The sequence below is a fragment of the Pongo pygmaeus genome, chromosome 10 (genome assembly GCF_028885625.2).
Source record: "Pongo pygmaeus isolate AG05252 chromosome 10, NHGRI_mPonPyg2-v2.0_pri, whole genome shotgun sequence".
Taxonomy (NCBI): domain Eukaryota; kingdom Metazoa; phylum Chordata; class Mammalia; order Primates; family Hominidae; genus Pongo; species Pongo pygmaeus.
This window is the reverse complement of record NC_072383.2, coordinates 91671918-91692462: the sequence shown is the minus strand read 5'-3', so window position 1 is coordinate 91692462 and position 20545 is coordinate 91671918. Positions and strand designations below refer to the sequence as shown.

At 40.4% G+C, this 20545-nt stretch overlaps 2 non-coding genes across 2 annotated transcripts; one reads left to right on the top strand and one right to left on the bottom strand.

The window, feature by feature from the left end:
• Positions 1–8117: 8117 nt before the first annotated feature.
• On the bottom strand, positions 8118–8197 carry LOC129011062 (small nucleolar RNA SNORD74). Its single transcript, XR_008493192.1, has one exon. It is a non-coding gene; the product is annotated as a small nucleolar RNA SNORD74 (small nucleolar RNA).
• Positions 8198–8481: 284 nt separating this feature from the next.
• Positions 8482–8585, top strand: LOC129011087 (small nucleolar RNA U13). The gene has a single exon (XR_008493212.1). It is a non-coding gene; the product is annotated as a small nucleolar RNA U13 (small nucleolar RNA).
• Positions 8586–20545: the final 11960 nt, after the last annotated feature.

The window sequence follows — 20545 nt, the reverse complement described above, 5'->3', positions numbered from 1 at the left end:
TGGCTTGAGTTTCCCCTGATTTCATGCTCTTTGATGTTGGCGTGGCTCTGAAGTAGCGGCTGGTAAAGAGAAACCACCATTTGTTGTTGAAAAAAAAAAAAAGAAAAGAAAAGAAAAGAAAAAGAGAAAAAACCTGCTCTTTTATCTCTGTCCCCCTGTAAATCGCGGAAAGGTGGTATTGTGGAGAGAGAGAACAAGTGGGATTTTATCTTTCTGCCCCTGCCGTGCAGCCACGTGAACATCAAAGCTCTCAGGGCCCTGGGAGTGGTGGGAGGGAGGTAATGTGAGCAGAGACAAAGGTGCTCCCAGGGAGTTGGGCTGCTTTTGATGGTGGCTGGGCAGGAAGAGCAGGAGCTCCAAGTTTTAGCATGGACAGGGAGGCTCTAAGAGGCCTGAAGTGAAATTGATGACACCTCTCTGTAGTATTGGGAACAAGATGCTCTCTTTCCATTCAAAATGCTGGCTGCTAGCTGGACATGGTGGCTATGCCTGTAATTCCAGCACTTTGGGAGGCCGAGGTGGGCAGATCACCTGAGGTCAGGAGTTCAAGACCAGACTGAAAAACATGGTGAAACCCTGTCTACAAAAATACAAAAATTAGCTGGGCATGATGGCAGGTGCCTGTAATTCTAGCTACTAGGAAGGCTGAGGCAGGAGAATTGCTTGAACCCGGAAGGTGGAGGTTGCAGTAAGCCTAGATTGTGCCATTGCACTCCAGCCTGGGCGACAGATCCAGACTCCATCTAAAAAAAAAAAAAAAAAAAAAAAAACCAAAAAAACGAAAAACAAACAAAAACAAAAACAAAATGCTGGCTGCCTACTGAATAGGGTAACAATGAGAGGCATGATAATATTAATAATTTCCATAGCCATCATTATTTTTCTGGGCATGCAGAAGTACTTTACATACATAGTTTCACTGAGTCTACATCACAACCTTATGTTACAGTAATTGCTATCTTTATTCTGCATAGAGAAAAGGAGCCCTAAAGAGGCCCTGAGGTCATGCAGAAGCAGGATTTAAACCCAGGTCTGCTGACACCAAAGTTTTCTCTTAACCATTAAGCTCTATGGTCTAAGAAATGTTTCTTTTCTCTTGAGCCTGGGAGGCAGAGGTTGCATTCAGCTGGGATCATGCCATTGTGCTCCAGCCTGGGCAGCAGAGTGAGACCCTGTCTCACACACAAAAAAGAAAGTTTTCTTTTTTTCAACTTTTTCAATTGAAATACACATAACCCAAAATTTACCATTGTAACCATTTTAAATTGTACAGTTCAGTGGTATTAAAAACATTCACAATATTGTATATCCATCGCCAACATCCATCTTCAGAACTCTTTTCGTCTTGTAAAACTGAAACTCTATACTCATTAAAAAGTAGGCTGGGCATGGTGGCTCATGCTTGTAATTCCAGCACTTTGGGAGGCCGAGGTGGGAGGATTGCTTGAGCCAGGAGGTTGAGGTTGCAGTGAGCCATGATTGGGCCACTGCAGTCCAGCTTGGGTGACAGAGTGAGACACTGTCTAAAAAAAAAAAAAAAAAAGAAAAAGAAATAGCTCACCATTCCTCCCTCTCCCCAGTCCCTGGCAATCACCATTTCACCTTGTCTCTATGATTTTGACTACTCTAAGTATCTCATATAAGTGGAATTATATAGTATTTGTCATTTGTGACAGGATTACTTTACTTAGCATAATGTCCTCAAAGTTCGTCTATGGTGTAGTATATGTCAGAATTTCATTCTTTTTTAAGGCTGAATAATATTCCATTTTATGGCTATAACATAGTTTGTTTATCTGTTAATCCATTGATAGACACCCAGGTTACTACCATGTTTTAGTTATTGCGAATATTGCTGCCATCAGCATGGTTGTATAAATATCTCTTTGAGATCCTACATTCAATTCTTTTGGGTATATACCCAGAAGTGGAATTGCTGGATCACATAGTGATTCTATTTTTAGGGGAACCACCATACTGTTTTACATAGTCGCTGCACCATTTCATTAAAAGTAATTGCAGTTTTTGCCATTACATTCAGTGGCAAAACTGCAATTACTTTTGCCCCAACCTAATACATTCCTGCTACCAGTGTACACGGCTTCCAGTTTCTCCACATCATCACCAACACTTGTTATTTTCAATTTTTTTGATAGTAGTCATTGTAATGGGTGTGAGGTGGTGGTATCTTGTAGTTTTGATTTTCATTTCCCTAATGATTAGTGTTGTTGAGCATTTTTTCCTGTGCTTATTGGCCATTCGTATATGTTCTTTGGAGAAATGTCTATTCAAATCATTTTTTCTTTTTTCTTTTTTTTTTTTTTTAGACAGAGTTTCACTCTGTTCCTCAGGCTGGAGTGCAGTGGTTTGATCTCTGCTCATTGTAGCCTCCACCTCCTGGGCTCAAGCGATCCTCCTACCTCAGCCTCCCAGGTAGCTGGGACTATAGGCATGCACCAACACACCTGGCTAATTTCCCTATTTTTTGTAGAGACGGGGTTTTGCCATGTTGCCCAGGCTGGTCTTGAACTCCTGGGCTCAAGTGATCCATTGGCTTCAAGTGATCTCTCCCAAAGTGGTGGGATTACAGGTATGAGCCACCACGCCCAGCCGTTTTGCCCATTTTTTAAATCAGGTTGTTTGTTGTTGTTATTAAGTTTTGGAAGTTCCGTATATATTTTAGATATTAATCCCTTATCAGATATATGATTTGCAAATATTTTCTCCCGTTCTGTGGGTTGCCTTTTTGCTCTGTTAATATTGTCTTTTGATGCACACATATTTAACATTTTCGTGAAGTCCAATATGTCTATTTTTTTATTTTGTTGCCTGTGCCTTTGGAGTCATATCCAAAAAAGTTGTTGCCAAATCCAATGTCATGTAGCCTTTGGCTTTCTTCTAGGAGATTTATAGTGTTAGGTCTTATATTTAGGTGTTTGATCAAATTTGAGTTAATTTTTGTATATGGTGTTAGATAACAGTCCAACTTCATTCTTTTACATCTGGATATCCAGTTTTCCCAGTACTATTTGTTGAAAAGACTGGGCTTTTCCCATTGAATAATATTGGCATCTATGTCAAAAATGATTTGGCTGTATATGAGAGGGTTTATTTTTGGGCTCTCCATTCTATTCCTTTGGTGTGTATGTCTGTCTTTATGCCAGTATTATGCTATTTTGGTTACTGTAGCTTTGTAGTATGTTTTGAAATCAGGAAGTATGAGTCCTCCAGCTTTTTTTTTTTTTTCTCAAAATTATTTTGGCTATTCAGAGTCCCTTCAGATTCCATATGAATTTTAGAATGGAACTTTCTATTTCTGCAAAAACCTCACAAGGATTTTGATAGGGATTGCAGTGAATTTGTAGATCACTTTGGGTAGCATTGACATCTTAACAATATTAAGTCTTCCAGTCCACAAATATAAGATATGCTTTCATTTACTTATGTCTTTTTTTTTTTTTTTTGAGACGGAGTCTCACTCTGTCGCCCAGGCTGGAGTGCAGTGGGCACCATCTCGTCTCACTGCAACCTCTGTCTCCCGGGTTCAAGTGATTCTGCTGCCTCAGCCTCTCAAGTAGCTGGGATTACTGGTGCCCGCCACCACGCCTGGCTAATTTTTGTATTTTTAGTAGAGACAGGGTTTCACCATGTTTGTCAGGCTGGTCTCGGTCTCCTGACCTCAGGTGACCCGCGTGTCTCAGCCTCCCAAAGTGCAGGGATTACAGGCATGAGCCACCACACCTGGTCTTACTTGTGTCTTCTTTACTTTTTTTCATTAATGTTTTGTAGTTTTCATTGTACATGTCTTTCACCTTCTTGGTTAAGTTCTTTCCCAGGTTTACTTTTTTTTTTGATGCCATTGTAAATGAAATTGTTTTGTAATTTTCTTATCAGATTGATAATTGTTAGTGTACAGAAATGCAACTGGTTTCTATGTGTTGACTTTTTAACCTGCCACTTTGCTGAATTAATTTATGAGCTCCAACAGGTTTTTTTTTTTTTTTTTTTTTTTGGTGTGGAATCTTTTTAAGTTTTTTACACTTAAGATCATATTATCTGCAAACAGAAATAATTTATACCTCTTCCTTTCCAACTTGGATGTCTTTTATTTCTTTTTCTTGCCTAATTGCTCTGGTTAGAACCCCTAGTACTAGGTTGAATATAAGTGGAGAGAATGGGCATTTTGTTTTTGTTTTTGTTTTTGAGATGGAGTCTCACTCTGTTACCCAGGCTAGAGTGTAGTAGTGTGATCTTGGCTCACTGCAGCCTCTGCCTCCCAGATTCAAGTGATTCTTCTGCCTCAGCCTACAGAGTAGCTGGGATTACAGGTGCATGCTATCATGCCTGGCTAATTTTTGTGTTTTTAGTAGAGACGGGGTTTCACCATGTTGGCCAGGCTGGTCTTGAACTTCTGACCTCAGGTGATCCACCTGCCTTGGCCTCCCAAAGTGCTGGGATTACAGGTGTGAGCCATCGCACCAGGCCGAGAATGGGTATTTTTGTTTTTTTCCTCATCTTAGGGAAAAAGCTTTTTGACTTTCAGCGTTGAGTATGATGTCTGCTGTAGATTTTTCATATGTGGCTTTTATTATGTTGAGGTAGCTTTTTTCTGTTTTTGGTTTGTTGAGTGTTTTTATCATGAAAAGGTGGTGAATTTTGTCAAATGCTTTTTCTGCATCAGTTGAGATGATCATGTAGTTCTTTAACCCTTTCATTCTGTTAATGGGGTGTATTACACTGATTGATTTTCTCTCTTTTTCTGAGAGACAGGGTCTCACTCTCTTGCCCAGATTGGAGTGAAGTGGCACAATCATAGCTCACTACAGGCTCAACATCCCAGGCTTGAGTGATCTTTCCACTTCAGCCTACCGACCAGCTGGGACTACAGCTGTGTGCTATCATGCCCACCTTTTTTGTTGTTGTTTATTTATTTATTTATTTATTTTTCTGAGACGGAGTCTTGCTTCGTTGCCCAGGCTGGAAGTGCAGTGGCATGATCTTGGCTCACTGCAACCTCTGCCTCCTGGGTTCAAGCAATCGTTCTGCCTCAGCCTCCCGAGTCTGGGATTACAGGCACCCACGACCACACCTGGCTAATTTTTTTTTTTTTTTAGGTGGAGTTTCACTCTTGTTGCCCAGGCTAGAGTGCAATGGCACTGTCTCAGCTCACTGCAACCTCCATCTCCCAGGTTTAAGCGATTCTCCTGCCTCAGCCTCCCAAGTAGCAGGGATTACAGGTGCCGGCCACCATGCCTGGCTAATTTTTTGTGTTTTTAGTAGGGATGGGGTTTCACCATGTTGGCCAGGCTGGTCTCAAACTGCTGATCTCAGGTGATCCACCTACCTCAGCCTCCCAAAGCGCTGGGATTACAGGTGTGAGCCACCATGCCTGGTCACACCTGGCTAATTTTTTTTCAGTATTTTTAGTAGAGATGGGTTTCACCATGTTGGCCAGGCTGATTTCAAACTCCTGACTTCAAGTGATCCGCCTTCCTTGGTCTCCCAAAGTGCTGGGATTATAGGCATGAGCCACCAAGCCCGGCCATGCCCAGCTAATTTTTTAACTTATGTAGAGATAGGGTCTTATTATGTTGCCCAGGCTGAACTCCAGAGCTCAAGTGATTCTCCTGCCTTAGTATCCCAAAGTTTTGGGATTACAGGCAGGAACCACTGTGCTCGGCCAATTCATTTTCATATGTTGAACTGTCCCTGCATTCCAGGAATAAATCCTACTTGCTCATAGTGTATAATCCTTCTACTATGCTGCTAAATTCAGTTTGCTAATATTTTGCTGAGGATTTTTGCACACATGTTCATAAAGGATATCGATCTGTAGTCTTCTAGTGTTCTTGGCTTTGGTATTAGGGTAATGCTGGTTTCATAGAATGATTTAGGAAGTGTTTCCTCTCTTTAATTTTTAAAGAAAAGTTTGAGAAGGATTGGTATTAGTTGTTTAAATGTTTGGTAGAATTTACTAGTGAAGCCAACAGGTCTAGGACGTTTCTTTGCTGGGAGATGTTTGATTACTGATTCAGTCTCCTTACTAGTTATCAGTCTATTCATATTTTCTGTCTTCTCATGATTTAGTTTTAGTGGGTTTTGTGTTTCTCATAATCTTTCCATTTTATCCAGGTTATCCTATTTGTTGACATACAATTGTTCACAGGACTCTCTTACAATCCTTTTTATTTCCGTAGAGTTGGTAGTAATTTTCCCATTTTCATTTTTGATTTCAGTAATTTGAGTCTTCTCTCTTTTTTTTAGTCCATTTAGTTAAAAGTTTGTCAATTTCGTTCGTCTTTTCAAAGAGCCAACTTTTGGTTTTATTAATTTTCCCTTTTGTTTTCCTATTTTCTATTTCATTAATCTCTGTTCTAATCTTTGTTATTCTCTTCCTTCTGCTAGCATTAGGTTTTGTTTGTTCTTTTTTTCTAGTTTCTTATTTGTAAAGTTAGGTTGTTGATTTGAGATCTTTCTTGTTCCTAAATTTAAACACTTATAGCTATAATTTTTCCTTTTAGCACTGCTTTTGCTATGTCCTGTAAGTTTTGGTTTGTTGTGTTTTTGTTTTTGTTCTTCTGTAGTTTCAAATTTTTGTTGCAATTTTTTCTTTGATCTATTTGGTTTTTCATTGTTTTTACTGTATTTATTTTTATTTTATATATATTTTTTAAAAATAGAGGTGGAGTCTCACTATGTTGCCCAGGCTGGTCTTGAACTCCTGGGGTCAAGCGATTCACTTACCTTGGCCTCCCAAAGTGTTGGGATTATAGGCTTGAGCCACTGCACCTGGTCTTTTGATTATTGATATATTGTTGAATTTCCACAAACTTGGGAATTTTCCAGTTTTACTTTTGTTATTGATTTCTAACTTCATCCTATTGTGCTTAGAGAAGACGCTTTATATAATATCTATCTTTTTTTTTTTTTTTTTTGAGATGGAGTTTTGCTCTTGTTACCCAGGCTGGAGTGCAATGGCGTGATCTTGGCTCACCACAACCTCTACCTCCCAGGTTCAAGAGATTCTCCTGCCTCAGCCTCCCGAGTAGCTGGGATTACAGGCATTCACCACCACACCTGGCTAATTTTGTATTTTTAGTGGAGACAGGGTTTCTCCATGTTGGTCAGGCTGGTCTTGAACTCCCAACCTCAGATGATCCACCCACCTTGGCGTCCCAAAGTGCTGGGATTACAAGCATGAGCCACCGTGCCAGGCCTATAATATCTATCTTTTAAAATGTATTGAGACTTAATTTGTGGCCTAACGTATAGTCTATTCTGGAAAAATGTCTCGTGCACTTCAGAAGAAAGTATATGCTGTTGTGTAGAGTGTTCTGTATATGTCTGTTAGCTCTAGTTGGTTTATTATGTTGTTTAAGTTCTCTCTCTCCTTGCTTATCTTCTGTGTGGTTGTTCTATCCATCATTATTATTATTATTGAGACAGGGTCTTGCTCTGCTGCATAGGCTGGAGTGCAGTGGCACGATCACAGCTCACTACACCCTTGACCTCCTGGGCTCAAGCAATCCTCCCACTTCAGCCTCCTGAGTAGCTGGACTATAGGCATGTGCCATCATGCCCAGGTAATTTTTTTTTTTAGTAGATACAGGGTGTCAGTATGTTTCCCAGGCTGGTCTCAAACTCCTGGGCTTAAGCAGTCCTCCCACCTTGGCCTCCCAGAGTGCTGGAATTACAGGTGTGAGCCACTGTGCCTGGGCATGTTACTAAAACTTTCTGAATCTCAGATTTTTATCTATAAAATGAGAATGTCCACAGATATAGGACTGTTGTAAAGATGAAATTAAATAAAATATTTGTAGCAGGTAAGATGGTTTTGGCTATAAGAAACAGAAAACTCCATTCAAATTTACTTCAACGTGAAAATTCACTATCCCACATATTAAGAAGCCCCAAGGAAGACCAATTCCAGTCTTGGTTAGTCCAGTGGCTCAAAAATGTTATCGGGAATCCAGAATCTTCTTTCTTCTCTGCCATGTTTGGTGTGACAAATTTTGTCTTTAGCCAAGCCAGCTGCTCTCATGATCACAAAATGGCTGCTGTAATTCCAGACATCACATGTAGATGCAAAAAAAGAGTGTGCTTTTTCTCATCTCTCTCTCTTTCCATGAGGGCCATTGGCATTCATCTACACTCTCAGATGTCTCTACTAACATAGGCTTCATCAGAGGCATCACATAGCTCTTTTTAAGAGCATAAACCCTTTCCTTTTGGAATCTCTTCTTCTGCTCCCACCTCCCAGCCATGTTATACAGTCATGTCTAATTAATCACTGGCAAGAGGACTAGAACCACCCTGCAGACCTTAGACCAATCAGGTTTTACTGCTGGGGAAACTTGAGAGAGAGTCCCCCTTTCATGACACTTGTGGGGAAATGTGAATGCTACTAGTTCAACACTGGACATATTGTACCACAGAAGGAGGGGAGATGTGTTGGGTAGGCACTTACAAAAATATCCTGTGATCCTTTTGTAGTTCATAAGCATGATAATTGGGTTTTCATGCTCATGTGTGAGCTGTACCTCCCTTAAACCTTGTTATGATGTTGACACATTACCCGTCTGACAAGAACTTTCAAAAAAACTCTAAAAAAGAAAAAAAAGAATAAAATAAATAAATAAGAATAAATAAATAAGAGTAAAATAAAATAAGAATAAAATAAAATAAAATTTTAAAGATCCTGCAGATTATGTGCCAAGTGCCCTGCATAGAGCCTGGCAGCTGTGTGGGCTCCGATCTCTTCCATTCATTTGTATGAATGAGGAGAGGTGGCTCATTTTGATTAGTTGTTTCCAATTATGGGTTGTTTTAAAAAAGGTATATTGTGATGCCTTCATGAAACGCAAAAACTCAGTGAAAAAAGAGTAAGGCTGGAAACCTTGTAAAGCAGGTCCCAGGCCAGTTTTTTCAAGAGGGTTGTATAAGCATTTTATTTATTTATTTATTTATTTATTTTTTAAAGACAGGGTCTCACTACGGGATCTCACTATGTTGCCTAGGTTGGTCTTGAACTCCTGGGCTGAAGCAATTCTCTTGCCTCAGTCTCCCAAGTAGCTGGGACAACAGGTGTGCACCACTGCACTCAATGGTTTTGTAAGTCTTGACTCCATAAAACAACTTTAGTTACTTAAAAGTACTTGGTGATATACGAGTAAATAAATATAGTTTTCAAATATGACATTCCAGGCAAGTTCTTAGTTGTATAACTAATGTTTTCAATGAAATCCCAGTAAAATTAAGTCCCAGATATGTCCTTATTGCATCTACGGAAATAACTATATTGGTATGAAAAGAAGAATATTCATTAAGAGTTTCCAGATTCTGGAGGGGTTAGGCTGGAAGAATATGATATCATTTATAAATGTTTCATTTCCATTTACAAAAACAGAGTCTACTAAATTGTTATGGGTTATAGATAAAAGAAAAAAGAAAGGGCTTCTGTATATTAAAACATCAATAATCTCACAGCTGCAGATGCTGTGAAGAAGAATAAAAATAATTTGTAAAAAGAAAAAGAAAAAAACGAGTAATACTCCCCTCGCCCACCATAAACTACAATCATTCCTCATCAGTTCATTTAGCCCTATGTAATTAATTCTTGTTTCACTGGATCTTGGGTTAGCATTTTCATGACTCCATTTGTTTCTTGCCTAGAGTTCTGGAAATCCTTACTCAGTTTGCTGGTATGGTCTCAAAATTGTTTAAGTGATGCCATTAGCAGCACATACCCCAAAATACCCAACATAGTCCTTTTCCACGGGTCTCTGAGACAATCCTTTGTTGAAGAGGAAACATTTTCAAGGAAGCATCAGAGTAAAACAAAAAAACTACCTCTAGATGACAAAAGGTTTAAAATACTGTGCTTAATGTATTACTGATAATTTTCAAAAGCAAAAGTTCTGATAAGAATTTATTCCAATAAAAATGCAACTGTTAAGAAAATTTGGTTGCTTCTGTGGCATGCCAAAAAGAAAATAAAGTCAATTCAAAAAATTTTAGCTAAAATAATTAAAAACATAATGATTAGCCCTTTTTCAAAGAAGACAGGCCAGGTGCAGTGGCTCATGGTTGTAATTCCAGCACTTTGAGAGGCTGAGGCAAGTGGATCACCTGAGGTCAGGAGTTTGAGACCAGCCTGGCCAACATGGTGAAATCCTGTCTCCACTAAAAACACAAAAAATTAGCTGGGCATGGTGGTGGGCGCCTGTAATTCCAGCTACTCGGGAGGCTGAGGCAGGAGAATCTCTTGAACCCAGGAGGCGGAGGTTGCAGTGAGCCAAGATCGCGCCATTGGACACTAGCCTGGGTGACAAGAGCAAAACTCCCTCTAAAAAAAAAAAAAAAAAAAAAAAAACTTACAATGATTAGCTCTATTTTTAAAGAAGACAGGCCAGACTCGGTGGCTCATACTTGTAATCCCAGCACTTTGGGAGGCCGAGGCAGGCAGATCACCTGAGGTCAGTAGTTTGAGACCAGCCTGGCCAACATGAAATCCTGTCTCTACTAAAAATACAAAAAAATTAGCCAGGCATAGTGGCACACACCTGTAATCCCAGCTACTCGGGAGGCCGAGGCAGGAGAATTGCTTGAACCTGGAAGGTGGAGGTTCGAATGAGCCAAGATTGCACCACTGCATTCCAGCCTGGGTGACAGATGGAGATTCTGCCTCAAAACAACAACAACAACAACAACAACAACAAAAGACAGTGAACATTATATCTAATTTGTAAAAATGGATGAACATAACCTTCCAGGGAAAAAATTCTTGAGATATAACGTAATAATGCTGAAACATAATATAACATGAATTTGCTAAGTAAGAATATAACAAAAATCTATCAAGAATGTCAAGTAAAGAGAGTTCGTGGTCCTCAGTAGTTCTTAGACATCTGTTTATTAGTAAAATTCTGTAAGTGATGTCAATCCCCAATTGAAAACCACTGCCCTAGAAGATACTAGATTCAAATTAAATAAGTAAAGCTGTGATCAAGTTAACACTTAGAAAACAACTGAAATTGGGCCAGGCACAGTGGCTCTCATCTGTAATTCCAGCACTTTGGGAGGCTGAGGCAGGGATGATCACTTGAACCCAGGAGTTTGAGACCAGCATGGATGACAGAGTGAGACCCCCTTTCTATTAAAAAAAAACAAACTGAAATCATGAGTGATGACACTGTAGTGTCATTGTCTAATATGGCAAAGCAGCACTAGGGCCCTAATAAGAAGAAATGTGTCATGAATGGCGAGGACACTGCAAAGCTCTGGAAAATGCCCATATAGCATACAGTTTCTGAAATATACTAACAACATGCAACATATACCAATTTAACCTAGGAAAGGCTGAGCATCTCTTCTGATTTCACAAGTCTTTCATGTGGTTCATCAATAGTAATCCAGCATGTAAACCTAATTATTTCTAACACTTCTCTTTTCAAAAGGCTAAATAGTAAGTCTTTGTGATTTTCCAGGGGCCCCCTAGGAAATCTCAAAATAGCTTTAGTAGCAAAAAAAAATCCTGAAATCTTCATTTTATTTTATATTTAGAATTCCATTTTAGGGAGGCAAAAACCAGACACTGTCAGGCAATTTGAACACTTATGACAGGCATCGGATCTAGGTGTCTAAAAAACTATTTGGGAGCTGGGTACAGTGGCTCACACCTGTAATTTCGCACTTTGGGAGGCTGAGGCTGGTGGATCACCTGAGGCCAGGAGTTCGAGACCAGCCTGGCCAACATGGGGGTGAAACCCCGTCTCTACTAAAAATACAAAAATTAGCCAGGCATGGTGGCATATGACTGTAATTCTAGCTACTGGGGAGGCTGAGGCAGAAAAATTGCTTGAACTGGGGAGGCAGAGGTTGCAGTAAGCCGAGATCGTGCCACTGCACTCCAGCCTGGGCAACAAAGCGAGACTCCGTCTCAAAACAAACAAACAAACAAAAAACAAACCCAAAACAAAACTAAAACTAAAACAAAACTCTTTGGCTCCTCATTTCTAAGTGACAATAAAGTATTTAAAAAGTAAACATAGAAGGTAACATGACTGTAAGGAGCCTTAGATCTTTCCTAAGTGAGAAACTTTTGTTTTCTTAAATAGTCAAGGACATAATAATAAATTCAGCATAAACCATTGAAGGCTATTCCAGTAAAACACAGAACCTTTGCTGTCTACGCCGATTACATAAGAAAAACAAAAAGCCCTTCATCTTGTAGATGAAGGCAATAAACAGTAACCAAAGGAACGAGTCTGTCAAAATTGAGCAAAATTTGACAGCTTTCATAGCCTTTCAGACTCACTGTTTGCACAAGCCATAACCCGAGGCAAACAAAATTGTGAGACTAATGAATCAATGAAACACAAATTTATATTTTCTATAATCTTAAGTATTAAGTAGAAGTAACGGTAGCTTGTTCAATCAAGAAAACTGTTTAAGAAGTACATGCCAAAGTAGAATTAAAATACTAGCATGTATTATATTTAATGCTGATAAATCAGAATTTATCTAGCTAATCTGATTATCAGCTAATCTGTAGCTGTTTTTATTAAACCAAAATTATTTAACTAGTCTTGATTGCTGAAGACTTACCTAAATTTTGTGAACTTGAAATCTTAAAACATTTCCATGTTACTTTCTATAAAAATTACATTGAAAATATTAGAAGTTCGATTTCCTTATTTTCTAGCAATTCTAGAAACAATTAATACAAACATTTATCTCTATAAGCTAATCAGAATAGAGCTCCTTTAATTTCAGAGATTTTCTAACCCAATTTATTAATACCAACAAGAGGTGAAAATTATTATGTGAGACTTAAAGGCCTTTCTGAATTACAGAAACATAAGCATGGAAACAGACAGAGGGAGCTTATAGTTTTAATTCTAGATTTTCAGTCATGAGTCAAAGTAAACATACATTTATAAAACTCACCAGTCAAATAGCTTTTTTCCTAGTAGGTATCGAAGGGGACCAGAATATGTCACCCCAAAATATGCTACTTTGGCATAAGGATTATTTTGAGCTGAAGATAATTGAAAAATAGCGGATGCAGGAAAAAACTCCCTTCTGTTTAAAAGCAGGGCATACACGTCCCTTTTTTGTAAAGTTGTCTCCGTCTTCTATATGAGGAAGAGAACTACTAGAGACAATTCTTATCACCGGAGACTCATCTGTATAACAAACCATACTAAACAACCTTACTTACCATACATTTCCTAATTTCCTACTCACCTTCCCATGATCATTTTACACCCCCCACCCTCCAAGAAACCAAAAAGCACCCCCTTTCCTTGGTCTAATCACTTCTCCACACCTTATCTTTCTTGTTAAGATGGTAGATGAGCTCCAAATTCTGGCTGGGTGGTGGCTTATGCCTATAATCCCAGCACTTTGGGAGGCCAAGGTGGGCAGATCACCTGAGGTCAGGAGTTCAAGACCAGACTGGGAAACATGGTGAAACCCCATCTCTACTAAAAATACAAAAAAAATTAGCCGGGCATGGTGGCAGGCGCCTGTAATCCCAGCTACTCGGGAGGCTGAGGCAGGATAATCACTTGAACCTGGGAGGTGGAGGTTGCAGCGAGCCGAGATTGCACCACTACACTTCAGCCTGGGCAACAGAGCAAGACTCTGTCTCAAAAAAAAAAAAAAAGAAAGAAAAGAAAAAAAAAGCAAATTCTAACCATGTCCTCAAGCCCCATTTGTTTGTGAACTCCTATGTGTGCAAATATACTTAATTAAATTTGTTTTTCTCTTGTTAATCTGCCTTTTGTCAGATTGTTTAATTTGTAGGGTCCCAGCCATTGAACTTAGAGGAGAGGAGGAAAATTTTTTCCTCCCTTGTAGTTTAAACTCTTAATGATTTGCATTCAAAATATAAACGTGAACACGCAGAAAAGACTAACAAACTGGAGTCTCTGTTATCTCTCACCCAGCAGAAACAAGGTCTATGTAAACTCTTAATTCATTTGCAGAGATCCTCAAATGATCTGATCATAAAACCAAATTCCAGCTGGGCACCGTGGCTCACACCAGTAATCCCAGCATTTTGGGAGGCACGACGGGCAGATCACAAGGTCAGGAGTTTGAGATCAGCCTGGCCAACATAGTGAAACCCCGTCTCAACTAAAAATACAAAAAATTAGCTGGGTGTGATGACGCGTGCCTGTAAACCCAGTTGCTCAGGAGGCAAAGGCAGGAGAATCACTTGAACCCAGGAGGTGGAGGTTGCAGTGAGCCGAGATCAAGCTATTGCGCTCCGCCCAGGCAACAGCGTGAGACTTTGACTCAAAAAAACAAAAACAAAACAAAACAAAAAAAAAACAACCAAATTCCCAACCAAAAAGGCAAACAAACTAAATTCTCTGGAGCCTTTCACCCAAAAGAGACTAGATCTCTACGTGACATTTACAAAGATCATTAAATGGTCAGACCATAAAACTAATTCTCAATGGGGAATAGTTTACTGGCTATAAACAAACCAAAATCAAAATTAGTAAGGGCAAAATAAAATTAGAAAAACAGAGTCAGCAAAGTTCTATTGTTCAGTTCATGTTACTTGACCTCATGAATCAAGAAAATATATTTCTGTGCTTCAACTGCCCATGTGGTGCGCTTCTCTGTGGATGAAGTCTACCTGGCTCTCGTCAGCAAATCCACAGGGCATCTTGGTGAATCCTCCAAAACTGTTAAAAGATAACTTTCAGAAAAAGGTATTAGGTTGGTGCAAAAGTAATTGTGGTTTGGATCACTACTTTTAATGGCAAAAATCACAATAGCTTTTTCCCCAACCTAATGAAATCATGACTCTTCTATAGATATAAAAATGAACATGTGCTAAAGAATTTATTTTGCTCATATGATATTAGAGAACAAGACACGTGTTTTATAACTGGTTTATTTGTTTGCTTGGGATGCCACAGCAAGGTATGACAAACTGGGTGGCTTAAACAACGGAAATTTGTTCTTTCACAGTTGTCGCGGCTGGAAGTTCGAAATCAAGGTGTTGGTAGGGTTGGTTCCTTCTGGGGGCTTTGAGGGGAATCTGTTCTGTGTATCTCTCCCAGTTTCTGGTGGTTTTGGTGGCAATCCTCTGTGTTCTTTAGCTTGGAGACATATCACCCTATCTCTCACTTCCTCTTCACTTGGCATTCTTTTATGTATGCATGAAGAGGAAGGTAATTTGTCTCTGTGTCTAAATCACCTTTTATTTTTCTTAAGGACACAGTCATATTATATCAGGGCCCACTCTCATGGCCTCATCTTGATTGTCTGCAAAGACCCTATTTCCAAATAAGCTCACATTCCCAGGTACTGGGGGTTGGGACATATCTTCAATATTTTTGGGGGAAGGGGACACAATTCAACCCATAGCAACTGGCTCAAAGGAAAAGTCAAAACAGCACAGGTTTTTTTTTTTTTTTTTTTTTTTTTTACAAGTAAAGGAATGCTGAGATGAATTGCAAATGGAGGCAAAACTCTTTTATCCATGAGTGAAGGATAGGGCCAGGGGGAGTCAATTAAATCACTACCAGATAGGACAGAAGTTATATACCTATCAGTTACCTACAACTTACAAAGATTTACGAAGTAGCTCAAAGACAATAAATAGGGCTAGAATCTCATAACCCAGAAGCGTATGCATAAGTGATGCATTGTTTTTTATTAAAGCGTATTTTTTTCTATGCAACTATTAATCCGTTTATTTTTTTTCCACAGATTAAGTGGTCCGAAAATCTGCTCTGTATTAAGTGGTCCTGAAGTCTCACGTGTGTGATTCACTGTCTTGGCAAACTTATCGCCGGTCCAATTTCTAGCCCTGCTTCCTGTAACACTGGGAGGGAGGTTTGGCCATGTTTTCCTCAGTGGTGTTGTTGGATGCTTGAGGACAGCAGTTCCCTCTAACAAGGTGTTGCAGATGCTCTCTGTTTATTCCCTGCTTGGTCTCCTCAGGCAGGTAGGAAACTAGGCTTAGAGAAATAAAGGAGAAGGCCAGGTGTGTTGGCTCATGCCTGTAATCCCAACACTTTGGGAGGCTGAGGCAGGTGGATCACCTGAGGTTAGGAGTTCAAGACCAGACAGGCCAAAATGGTGAAACACTGTCTCTATTAAAAATACAAAAATTAGCTGGGCCTGATGGCAGGTGCCTGTAATCCCAGCTACTCAAGAGGCTGAGGTGGGAGAATCACTTGAACCTGGGAGGTGGAGGTTGCAGTAAGCCAAGATGGTGCCATTGCACTCCAGCCTGGGTGACAGAGCGAGACCCCAACTCAAAACAAAGGAGAGTCACTAAGGGCTACCAGATTCATTACTACAGCTACAGGAGCTGCAACTCTAGGATGCAGTGAGCCCTTTTCAGCACTATTTATTTATTTATTTGGTTAACACTTTCTTTTATTATTGCTTTGTGTTTCTCAGAAGAATAGAGGCCTGGTGAGGGGAGGTAGCAGAGTCTTCTTGTTAAGAAATCTATGCCCAGCACCCAGATGGCCAGGAAGGGGCCGGTGGCTCTGAGCTGCTACCCTGCACCCAGAGCTTCCCAGGTGCTCCTTGGATCTCACTTGGGTCAGCACATTATTTACAACTCTCAGTCCTCATACCTCAGCCTCCAAAATGCACATGGTATATCATTTTATGTCATTTGCTGGGCCTGTTGAAATTCTTCTCACAGCTATGTGGGCAGGAGGGAAAAGGGTTGATACAGAAAGAGGTATGCAAAGTGCCTATATCTTTAAAAAATAAAACACTTTGGGTAGGCCGAGGTGGGTGGATCACTTGAGGTCAGGAGTTGGAGATCAGCCTGACCAACATGGTGAAACCCTGTCTCTACTAAAAATACAAAAATAGCCGGGTGTGGTGGTGGGCACCTATAATCCCAGTTACTCGGGAGGCTGAGGCAGGAGAATTGCTTGAACCTGGGAGGTGGAAGTTGCAGTGAGCCAAGATCACGCCACTGCACTCTAGCCTGGGTGATAGAGTGAGACTCTGTCTCAAAAATAAAATAAAATAAAATAAAATAAAATAAAAAATAAAGCACAACATGAATTTCATAAGAAAGCATTTTAGGGACTTATAGATTCAGAGCCTCAGTAAGGAAATGTCTTTCTCCTTGATAAAAATAACTTTGGGAAAGATAAATTTAGGAATTCTCTTCCCCATGATTCAGATTCCTGACATTCTTTGGTATTTTCACTACATAGTTGCCTTTTCTTTTTCCGTATTACTTTTTTCCAGAAAGAGAAAATCTTACTGGAGAATGCCGTGCCAAGCCTGAGAATGTTGAATATCCTAGGCCAAGCTCAGTAAGGTCAAAGAGCTTTCCAGCAGGAAATTCTTCTGTCTGTAATAATTGAGGCCAGTTTCATGGGATGAGGCTGACAATCTGCAGGGAGACCAGAAGGGTCCTTTTGGCTTTTTATTTTTTTATCCAGCTCTCTGGTTTACTCCCCCTTATTTAAGCTTTTAGCAGCTTCCTAGGCACCACTCTGCCTGGAAGTTTTCCTGGTGGATGTCCTACCCTAAATTCTCTTTTGTCATGGGCCTCTTCAGGCAGAACCCACACTGTAATGCCTGGGCAGTCCTTGCTGTTTTCTTTTCTGTCTCTGGGTGAACTCATCTCACATGTTCCAAGAGAAAACACAAGAGAGATAGGACTCTTTCCATTTGTAAATTCCAGGCCTGCTGTCTCTCAGGCTTTTCAATTTCTTTTGAGACTTGGTGTGTGTGGTTTTGCCCAAGCAATGCATCACCTGGAACCCATGCACTTGTGTCTCTCAGGAGCTCCACACTCTTTCTCTGTCTTTGCCAGTTCCCCTCACCTGTCCCCTCTTTTTAACTTTTTCCCATTTATTAAGTGCTGATTGTATGACCCGCACTTTGGTAAGCTCTTTAATGCATTATTTTTATGTCATCTTCCAAGCAACTCTATGGGATAGGGACAATGATTCCCAGTTTGCAGTTGAGAAAACAAGGTTTAGGGCAGTTAAATGACCTCCCCATGGTCACATGGCTAAGCTGAAGAGTCAGGATTTGAATCCAGGACTAAGTGACTGAAAAGCTGGTATGGTTTACTGCTTGTTTATGTGCCATGGGGGGAGAAACATCTGTTATGAGACTCTAGGAACAAAATACTGAATTAATATACAGTCATGTGTTGCTAAACAATGGGGATATGTTCTGAGAAGTGCATAATTGTGTGAGCATCATAGAATATACTTACATAAACCTAGATGCTACAGCCCGCTACACACCCAGACCACATGGTATAGCCTATTGTTCTCAGACTATAAACCTGTACAGCATGTTGCTGTACTGAATACTGTAGGCAACTGTAACATAGTGGAAAGTGTCTGTGTAGTCAAACATATTTAAACATAGAAAAAGTACAGTAAAAATACAGTATTATAATCTTATGGTACCTCTACGGTGTGTGCAGTCTGTCATTGACTGAAAGGTTGTTATGTAGTGCGTAACTATATTTTGTCAGCTGTGAAACTTTTAAGGATGCTCAAGCTGATGAAGCTGGTTTAGGTTGGAGGACTCAGCTTACGGGAAAAAATGCCGGCATTCTCATAATATGATGTTTACCTCTTTTCTTTGAATTGCTCCTTTTCATAGATTTCTCTCAAAGGCTGAGACCATCTTGATTAGTCTTGCTGAATGCAAAAGCTTACGTGATTTCCTGGAGATCAGACTTTTAATAAATTCTGGTAGGGCTGGTCTTGGGATAAATTTAGAAAAATATGAGGTTTGATCTTTGAGGCCCCCATTTCTCATTTTTGTTACTCTTTTTCTCTTTAAAATAAACCCACCTACCCAAATTCCCATACTAATCTAGGGGACTTGTGGCCATGACTTCTGCTATTAGGGAGAGAATTGATCAGATAAAACCATTCACTTAACTTAATGAGTCATTCTTCTGAGCATAAAGGAACACTTCAAGAGACTGATTTGAATAATAATAAAACTCCAGTCTCCTGCACAGCTGGCTCTGTGTAAATTACTTTTTCTCTATTGCAATTCCCCTGTGTTAATAAATTGGCTCTGTCTAGGCAGTGGGCAAGGTGAACCCATTGGGCAGTTAGAAATTTGGGGCCTTGTCCAGGATAGCCCTTGTGGCTAGCTGCCCATGGTTTGGTAGCCTGCCTCTGGCAATGGATCCAGAGGTCAGCTTAAGTGGCCACCTAGTTTTCTTGGACAGTGGCTGACTCTGGCACCGTCTCTTCCAGTTGGGCACTGCCAACCCAATGTGCATGGATTTAATTGCAATGGAGAAATAGTCCTCAGGAGACATCTCATAACTGAAGCCCTATCACAGGGTGTCTGTCCATAGCTCCATGGCGGGGTGCTGTAGCCGGGTCATGGAGTGTCTGTAGCTATAGCCCCATTATGGAGTATCTGGGTTGGTGAGTATCCTAGGCACTGCCAATGTCTCCTTCCTTCTCCTGACTGGTTCTGTAACCCCATGGTGGGGTGTCTAGCTGTAGCCGCATTGTGGGGTGTCTGCCTGTAGCTCCACCGTGGGGTGTCTGTCTCAGTTCAGCTCCTGGGGGTTCTCAGTTGGCTCTCCCTAACTAGTAGGAAGAGTCTTGGTTTGGGAGACTTCTTCTCAATCAGGAAGATGTTGGGGAGATTTCTCAGATGGAGAATAGGAAGATAGTTTAGAAGAAGTGCTCCTGGAATTCTTGGGTTGGGATCTTGATTTGGAAGGCCTTCTGTCTGTCTTGTGTTTGTGTGTGTTTGTATATGTGGAGGGGATCTCTGAAGGAATTGCTGACAGAAGTCCAACAGGCCTAACTCGGAGAACCCTCCTTATTTGTCTGGTTACATTCAGCGAGTCCTGAAGTAAGCTCAACAGGACTGACTTGGGGTGACTGTCTGCTCTTTGTCTTTCCCAGAGACTACTCATTGAATTACTGTTCTGAGGTCATCCCTCAACCACCTGGAGTGGATCAAAGACAACAGAAACCAAGAGGAGAAAGTTTGAGCCTTGCCATGTCAATATTGGGTACTGAACGAGGTGACTAGTGTCTGTTTTGTTATGTGTATTTTGTTGGGATGGAGAATGTTAATTTGGTTCCCCAAGCAGCCTGTTGGGCAACATCTTGCAAAATTGAGAATCTTTTGCCTATGGTTCCATAAAACAGAAAGGGGTGATTTGCTTTTGTTGAGTGGCTTGACCCTCACAGTTATGGCACAGTGGTCAGGATCATCAAAAGCCACTCTGTTCCTGTGGAAGCTGCAAAGAAAGAGAACCTGGAAACCTGGTATGCCAGCAAAAAGGATAAGAAATTCTTACCAGCCAAGTTTCTTCTCTCTCTCTGTGTGTGTGTGTGTGTGTAAATGGTAAACACCACTATTTGTCTCCTCTACAATGGTTTGATTAGTAGAAGAAAGGATTTGTGAGACTAGTCTTAGGTTGTAGCAAATCTGGTGTACTTTGTGCTAAGAATTTGTCTTTCTATGTTGTTCTATAATGGAGAGAGGGGCAACACAAGATAAAACGTGGGTTTAGAACTCCTATAAGCCC